The sequence below is a fragment of the Gopherus evgoodei genome, chromosome 3 (assembly GCF_007399415.2).
Source record: "Gopherus evgoodei ecotype Sinaloan lineage chromosome 3, rGopEvg1_v1.p, whole genome shotgun sequence".
NCBI classification, from domain to species: Eukaryota; Metazoa; Chordata; order Testudines; family Testudinidae; genus Gopherus; species Gopherus evgoodei.
In genome coordinates this window covers 201,228,412-201,236,842 of record NC_044324.1, presented here as the reverse complement: position 1 = coordinate 201,236,842, position 8,431 = coordinate 201,228,412, and positions in this window count along the sequence as shown.

Here is an 8,431-nt window from a genome sequence, read left to right as displayed (position 1 = left end):
ACTTGCAGTTAACACTAGATGCTATTCTGTATGCTAATTGAATAGTACCAAATGTATAATCCTAAAGAGCTGTCTGACCATGGAAGAGAGCAATAAATAATATAAACCTCTCAATTCATGATAGTTAAGAGATAGTTCTATAAGTTCTAGAAGCAGACAGGGGAGTTTGAGAGGGAGTTTGACAGAAAGAGGCTTACAATGGGTAGGAACACCCGCAACACCTGTGCCAGCACTGCTTCTGTCTCCTCCATCTGCGCCTGTAGCCAGACAGAGCACCTGAGCATGGATGCTTCTACCCAGATCCTGGTGTGGTTTTGCAGGGAGTGTGACTTGCAATTCTCACTTACTGATATCCAGGCTGGGGGGACCATCCAGTGTGAAAAGTGCCTGCTGGTGGAATCTCTCAGGCATCAGGTGGGAGAGCTTCAGGAGGAGGTGGCTAGGTTAAGGAGCATCTGAATCCATGAACAATTCCTGGACAGTGTCCATGTGGAGACAGCTGAGGTAGCTGTCCCAGTACATAGGACAGCTGACACACCACTGGTGAAGGAGGAGTTGACTCAGGGTCGACACTGACAGCTGGTTACTTCTGGCAGCAGGCAGTGCTCCACCCCTGCTCCAAACCCTCCTGCCGTGGTAATAGTAAACCATTATGCTCTTCTTGATACAGGAGAGAAGGGGTCACTCTCTACAGCAGAGGAGGAGAAGCCTGGTACACCCTAAGGCTGGGATGTCTGCTGCCACCACTGTGAATAGGAAACATAGGGTAGTGGTGGTCGGAGACTCTCTGCTGAGGGGGACAAATGCACCCATCTGTCTCCCTGACATTTCATCTCGGGAGGTATGCTGCCTGCTGGGGGTCCGTGTCTGAGACATTACAGCAGCATTGTCAAGGATTATCCAGCCCTCTGACTATTACCCCATGTTACTTACCCATGTGGGTAAAAATGATACTGCAAGGTGTGACACTGAGCGGACCAAGAGTGACTACAGAGCTTTGGGAGTACGGGTGAAGGAGTGTGGAGTGCTGGTGGTATTTTCTTCAATCCTTCCTGTCAAAGATAGGGGCCCAGGCAGATACAGGTGCATCTTGGAGGTGAATGCCTGGCTGCGAAGATGGCATTGCCAGGAGGGCTTTGGCTTCCTCAACCATGGGATGCTATTCCAGGAAGGACTGCTAGGTAGAGATGGCTTTCACCTTTTGAGGAGGGGAAAGATCCTATCTGGACACTAGTGAGGAGGTCTTTAAACTAGGTTTGACGGGGACAGGTGAGCAAAGTCCACAGGTAAGTGGAGAACATGGAGACCTGGAAGATGGGTTGGAAATGGGAGGAAGCGTGGGCTATAATGGCAGAGAGAAAGGACCGTCAGGGCAAAACTGGGAGGCAAGATCAAATGAGGATCTTAGATGCCTATATACAAATGCTAGAAGTCTGGGTAGTAATCAGGAAGAACTGGAAGTGCTAATAAATAAATAGAACTATGACATTGTTGGCATCATCAAAACACGATTGGAATGTTGGTATGGATGGGTACAGCTTGCTCAGGAAGGATAGTAGGGGAAAAAGGGAGGAGGTGTTGCCTTAATAATGTACACGCTTGGACTGAGGTGGAGATGGATATAGGAGACAGAAGTGTTGAGAGTCTCTGAGTTAGGCTAAAAGGGGTAAAAACAAGGGTTATGTCATGCTAGGATTCTACTAACCAGGTGGAAGAGGTGGATGAGGGTTTTTTTTTTTAACAACTAACAAAATCATCCAAAGCCCAAGATTTGGTGGTGATGGGGGACTTCAGCTATCCAGATATATGTTGGAAAAATAACACAGTGGGGCACAGACAATCCAATAAGTTCTTGGAGTGCATTACAGACAACTTTTTATTTCAGAAGGTTGGAAAAGCTACTATGGGGGAAGCTGTTCTAGATTTGATTTTAACAAATAGGGAGGAACTCGTTGAGAATTTTAAAGTGGAAAGCAGCTTGGGTGAAAGTGATCATGAAATCATAGAGTTCACAATTTTAAGGAAGGGTAGAAGGGAGTATAGCAAAATAGAGACAATGGATTTCAGGAAGGCAGATTTTGGTAAGCTCAGAGAGCTGATAGGTAAGGTCCCTTGGGAATCAAGACAGAGGGGAAAAACAACTGAGGAGAGTTGGCAGTATTTCAAAGGGACACTATTAAGGGCCCAAAAGCAAGCTATTCCCCTGGGTAGGAAAGATAGAAATTGTGGCAAAAGACCAGTGTGGCTTAACCACGAGATCTTGCATGATCTAAAAAATAAAAAGGAGTCATATAAAAAATGGAAACTAGGATACATTACAAAGGATGAATATAGGCAAACAACACAGGAATGCAGGGGCAAGATTAGAAAGGCAAAGGCACAAAATGAGCTCAAACTAGCTACAGAAATAAAGGGAAACAAGTAGACTTTTTATCAATACATTAGAAGCAAGAGGAAGACCAAGGAGAGGGTAGGCCCACTGCTCAGAGAAGGAGGGAGAAACAGTAACAGGAAACTTGGAAATGGCAGAGATGCTCAATGACTTCTTTGTTTTGGTCTTCACTGAGAAGTCTGAAGGAATGCCTAACATAGTGAATGCTAATGGGAAGGAGGTAGGTTTGGAAGAGAAAATAAAAAAAAGAACAAGTTAAAAATCACTTAGAAAAATTAGATGCCTGCAAGTCACCAGGGCCTGATGAAATGCATCCTAGAATACTCAAGGAGCTAGTAGAGGAGGTATCTGAGCCTCTAGCTATTATCTTTGGAAAATCATGGGAGATGAGAGAGAGTCCAGAAGACTGGAAAAGGGCAAATATAGTGCCCATCTATAAAAAGGAAAATAAAAACAATCCAGGAAACTACAGACCAGTTAGTTTAACTTCTGTGCCAGGGAAGATAATGGAGCAAGTAATTAAGGAAATCATCTGCAAACACTTGGAAAGTGGTAAGGTGATAGGGAATAACCAGCATGGATTTGAAAAGAACAAATCATGTCAAACCAATCTGATAGCTTTCTTTGATAGGATAACGAGTCTTGTGGATAAGAGAGAAGCGGTGGATGTGGTATACCTAGACTTTAGTAAGGCATTTGATACGGTCTCGCACGATATTCTTATTGATAAACTAGGCAAATACAATTTAGATGGGGCTGCTATAAGGTGGGTGTATAACTGGCTGGATAACCGTGTTCAGAGAGTAGTTATTAATGGTTCCCAATCCTGCTGGAAAGGTATAATAAGTGGGGTTCTGCTGGGATCTGTTTTGGAAACGTCTCTATTCAATATCTTCATCAACGACCTAGATATTGGCATAGAAAGTATGCTAATTAAGTTTGCAGATGATATCAAACTGGGAGGGATTGCAACTGCTTTGGAGGATAGGGTCATAATCCAAAATGATCTGGACAAATTGGAGAAATGGTCTGAGGTAAACAGGATGAAGTTTAATACAGAGAAATGCAAAGTGCTCCACTTAGGAAGGAACAATCAGTTTCACACATACAGAATGGGAAGAGACTTTGTAGGAAGGAGTATGGCAGAAAGGGATCTAGGGGTTATAGTGGACCACAGGCTAAATATGAGTCAACAGCGTGATGCTGTTGCAAAAAAAGCAAACATGATTCTGGAATGCATTAACAGGTGTGTTGTGATCAAGACATGAGAAATGGAGTATCATGTCCAGTTCTGGGCACCGCATTTCAAGAAAGATGTGGAGAAATTGGAGAGGATCCAGAGAAGAGCAACAAGAATGATTAAAGGTCTTGAGAACATGACCTACGAAGGAAGGCTGAAAGAATTGAGTTTGTTTAGTTTGGAAAAGAGAAGACTGAGAGGGGATATGATAGCAGTTTTCAGGTATCTAAAAGGGTGTCATCAGGAGGAGGGAGAAAACTTGTTCATCTTAGCCTCTAAGGATAGAACAAGAAGCAATGGGCTTAAACTGCAGCAAGGGAGATTTAGGTTGGATATTAGAAAAAAGTTCCTAACTGTCAGGGTGGTTAAACACTGGAATAAGCTGCCTAGGGAGGTTGTGGGCTCTCCATCTCTGGAGATATTTAAGAGTAGATTAGATAAATGTCTATCAGGGATTGTCTAGACAGTATTTGGTCCTGCCATGAGGGCAGGGGACTGGATTTTATGACCTCTTGAGGTCCCTTCCAGCCCTAGAATCTATAAATCTGTGAATCTATAAGTTATTGCTGGGTTGCAGGCTGTACAGTTGGAAGATTATGTTAATGAAGTTCATATCTGCTTTTGGTGGATGAGTAATGACTTTACATTTCTTATTTTTAATCAGGAATTAGCAGGGTTCCATTACATATTCATGGATGTTCTATCTTCCCTGGGTCACTTTAATTAACCAAAACAATGGCAGATGATAGAATAATTGATCTAAAGTACAGGTAGCTGAGATGACAAATTAGAAATAACTCTAAATGCACACAGCAGATGTGTTGCTAATGGATAAGTAATAGATCGTACATTTTACACAGGGATATATAGAAAGTTGACTAACTTTAAATAAATGTATCTACCTAGGCAACCAACCACTTCTTAACAATCAAAGAGACTTGCATAAGGTCAGATATGACAAGGGGCTTTTGTTTCTGCAGTTCATAATAGTTGCAGAAGTATTTAGTAATCCATTAATCAAAAACATATTCCAAAAAAATGTGGGGAAGACAGAACTGAAGGTGAAGTTTGAGATGGTAAAAATCAGCTACTGAAAACAGGCAAAAAAAAAGTGCATAGAATTAGGATTAAAAGCATTTACAATATTTCTTTCCAGCTGTCTACTGCACCTGTCAGTAAATAGTTCACCATTCTGTTACACTTAATAAAGAAACTTAAGTATTTGTGAAGGAAGAGAATACTGGTTGTTTTTCAGACAGATTCTGAAGGGGCCAATCCTGTAAGCAGACCCTTACTCCCCACTGACCCTTAGGCTGGACCCATACTACACACAGACATCAATGAGGCACTGCATAAGCAGACTTGCTTTAAGAATTGGGTCCTTACAATGTTACATTCTTATGGTCCAATACTTATACCCCTATACAGGCAAAATTGCCACTCCCATTGACTTCAATACGAGTTTTACCTAGCTAAGGAGCACAGGAATGAGTTTGTCCAAGTCCAGCCTTATGGTTAGGTGACATAGGCAACCAACCTACTAGAAATACTATTTCACTAGGAGGGTGGTAAAGTACTGGAATGGGTTACCTAGGGAGGTGGTGGAATCTCCATCCTTAGAGGTTTAACAAAGCCCTGGCTGGGATGATTTAGTTGGGAATTGGTCCTGCTTTGAGCAGGAGGTTGGACTAGATGACCTCCTGACGCCCCTTCCAACCCTAATCTTTTATGATTCTATGAATCTATGAACCAGGGTGCCATGATTGGGGAGCACTGTGGTCATTAGGCAAGGAGTGGAGTGGGTATGGGATGCAAGGCTGTAGAAGGGAGCTTTGGGTAATGGGGAGGAGGTAAACTAGGGAGGCAGTGGGGGCCAGAGGGGATGGAGGGGGGGAGCCCAGGGAGACAACGGGTGCTAGCAACATTGAGGATGGGGAGGCAGCAAGGGCCAGGGGTGCAAAAATATAAGTTTGCCATTTTCCCTAAGGCTGGCCCTGGGTTTGTCTCTTCGAACTTCATATGGAATTTAAGATGATGATAATGCAATCTGGAGTAAGTGATATTTATTATATGCCAAGAATAAAAGTGAATGGCATCTTGGAATGGCAATTTGTTGGTGATGAGTTTTTTAACATTTTTACCCAAAGTTTTACATCTCCTATTTTTAAGCCTAATTAGCTTGGGCTGATTGATGCTGGCTGATGGAAGAAATGAATGTCTGTACTTGAGAATACTTTGCCAATGGTTGACTTCCTGCACAGGAATTTGCCAAAGACACAGTATGTCCTTTCTGTCAAAAAATACCTCCTCTCTGTATTTTCAGAGATGTGTTGATGTACTAAGAAGACTGATCATGATGGATTTAAAAAATAAATTAAGCAATTTTCTCCTTCTTTCATGGGATTTCTCATTAATAAAACAGTGTAGTTTTAGTCCTTACATCAATACACAAAGTTCAGAAAGCCTAATGTGAAGATCATTGCTTTCTGAATACCAAAAAAGTGTCTCTGGTAATGACTTTGAAGACTTGCATGTTAATTTTGTGAGTGCAAGTTGAACTCACCATCACTGAAAATAATTAGTTCATTTTTAGGAGAGTTATCCTTGCTAATAATTCATATACATATTTAGGTAGAATATTACTAGTGTAAAAACTGAAGTTAGAGCAAACTCAGTAGAAAAGAATTTAGACATTCACAATTATTTCATCATGCAGTTAGTGTTAGAATAGACATTCGGTTGAAATTGTTACCAGGAATATTTCCCACGGGAATTTGATTGTTTTTGGCAATAAGCATTCTACTTCCCTTTTCTCATCTCTCGTGCCAAACTCCTAGAAAATGTATAGAACCTCATTACCCATATTCTGTATACTGCAGTCCAACATGACTGTTCTATCATGCCAAAACATATTAGAAATAGTTGGACTCAAGCAGCCAACTTCTGCTTTCGGTTACACCTGTGAAATCCTCTGGCTTTAATGGGGCTACACAGGTATAAACTAGAAGCAGAAGTTGGTTCGAGAACTCATGACACTTTCTCTAAACTGACTGCATAGTGAACTTCTTTGTGGAACCTATCTACCTTGTTCACATAAACAAGGACAGACTACATGGTGTTGTGGGGTAGCATAAAGGTTTCATCAGCATTAGTTTGGTTGGATGCATTGCTTATTAGGGGAATCAGGTCATCCCAAATATGTGACAATGAAAACTTTATACCATGACACATATACAAAAACTGTTTTAGAGAGTTTTAAAAAATATTTGGGATTAAATTTGTATCTCTCTACCTGTCAGCCTTAGTTATTATCACTCCAATTAAATAGGGCTCAAAAGAATCGTTCTCTCTCTCTCTCTCTCTCTCTCTCTCGTTACAGTGATTTTTGTGTGGGCAAGGCAAGTTGTGAGGGTTTTTTGTTTGTTTGCTTTTGTTTCATTTTTTTAAAACAGTTAGATGGTCTTAATCCAGACCATGGGCTCTGAGTTAGCTTGAGAAGACCTCCAGGGAGCCCAGCACAAAAAGAGCAACCATCCAGCATGTGTACAGCATCCTCCAAAGCATCACCAGTGGGCTGTTCTGGACATCCTAGGCATGGTTGACCTTGGCACAACAAATCAGGCCACACCTGAACCTACTAAACCGCCTCCAGGGGCAGTGTGGGAGCCCAAAGTCAGGTAGCCATTCAACTATCCTGGCAATTATGTAGGCATTTGTGATCGTGGCAGAGGCTCTCTCCAGTTTTGTCTGCCACTGTGAGCTGCTGATTTTATCAACTGGATGGAGCCTGTGCAGCACTGTCCAGATATGTTCTTGATTATAAAGGACCAGACTCTCATTCCTTTACTCACACAGAGGAAGAGTACTTCCATTCACTCCATGAATAGTGCCACTGAAATCAATGGGATTATTTGAGGAGTAAAATACCACTCAGTGTGAGTAAGGGCATGAGATTTTGGCACAAAGACTGGGTGAGTGACTGATAATGTGTAACAAGACAGACGTTTCCAGTGCTACTTGTAGAGCCAGTCAGACTGTTTACAATAAAATTTCATTTAGTTCAAATATGTTCCTTCTGTCGAAGCTGAAATGTTCTGAGGAGATGCCTTAGTTCCAACAAAATCTTTCTATGTTTTTGAAAGAAAGAGAGATTATCTCACAATGGGTAGCCTGGTGGTTAGGTTCAAGTCCCTGTTATGGCTGATTGAGAGTAATCTGGGATGAAAAACTCTCTTGTGAATCAGGCAGAACAGATGCTCCCAACCCTCAAAAGCAGTTCCCTCAAAGCCATCAAGCTTTATACACATGCCTTTCCTAAATAGAAAAGCTCAGGTTTCAATACAAAAACGGGCATTTCCACACAACTCTGTTTTTTATGAAAACTAGAGATTTTGGTTTTTGTTCCTCTCATAAACAGATAGTTAAGAGTTAATGCCTCTTTTACCTGTAAAGGGTTAAGAAGTTCACCTAGCCTAGCTGACACCTGACCAGAGGAACCAATGGGGGAACAAGATGTTTCAAAAGGAAGGAGGGAAGTTTTCCTTTGTTTAGAGTTTCGGTTTCAGCCGGAGTGAAAAGATCAAGGAACCAGCCTCTTATCAGAGTAGTAAGTTTTAGAAAGGGATAAATAGGTTTATGTTTATTTTCTTTGTAACTTGTCTTGGTGCCATTAGGGAATTATCAAAATTGGGTATTTGGGTATTTTTTTGTGTAACTAAATTTGTGCCCAGGGGAACATCCTCTGTGTTTTAAATCTGTTGTCTGTGAGAGTAGCTGGTATGCTAATCTCTCCCAGAGGG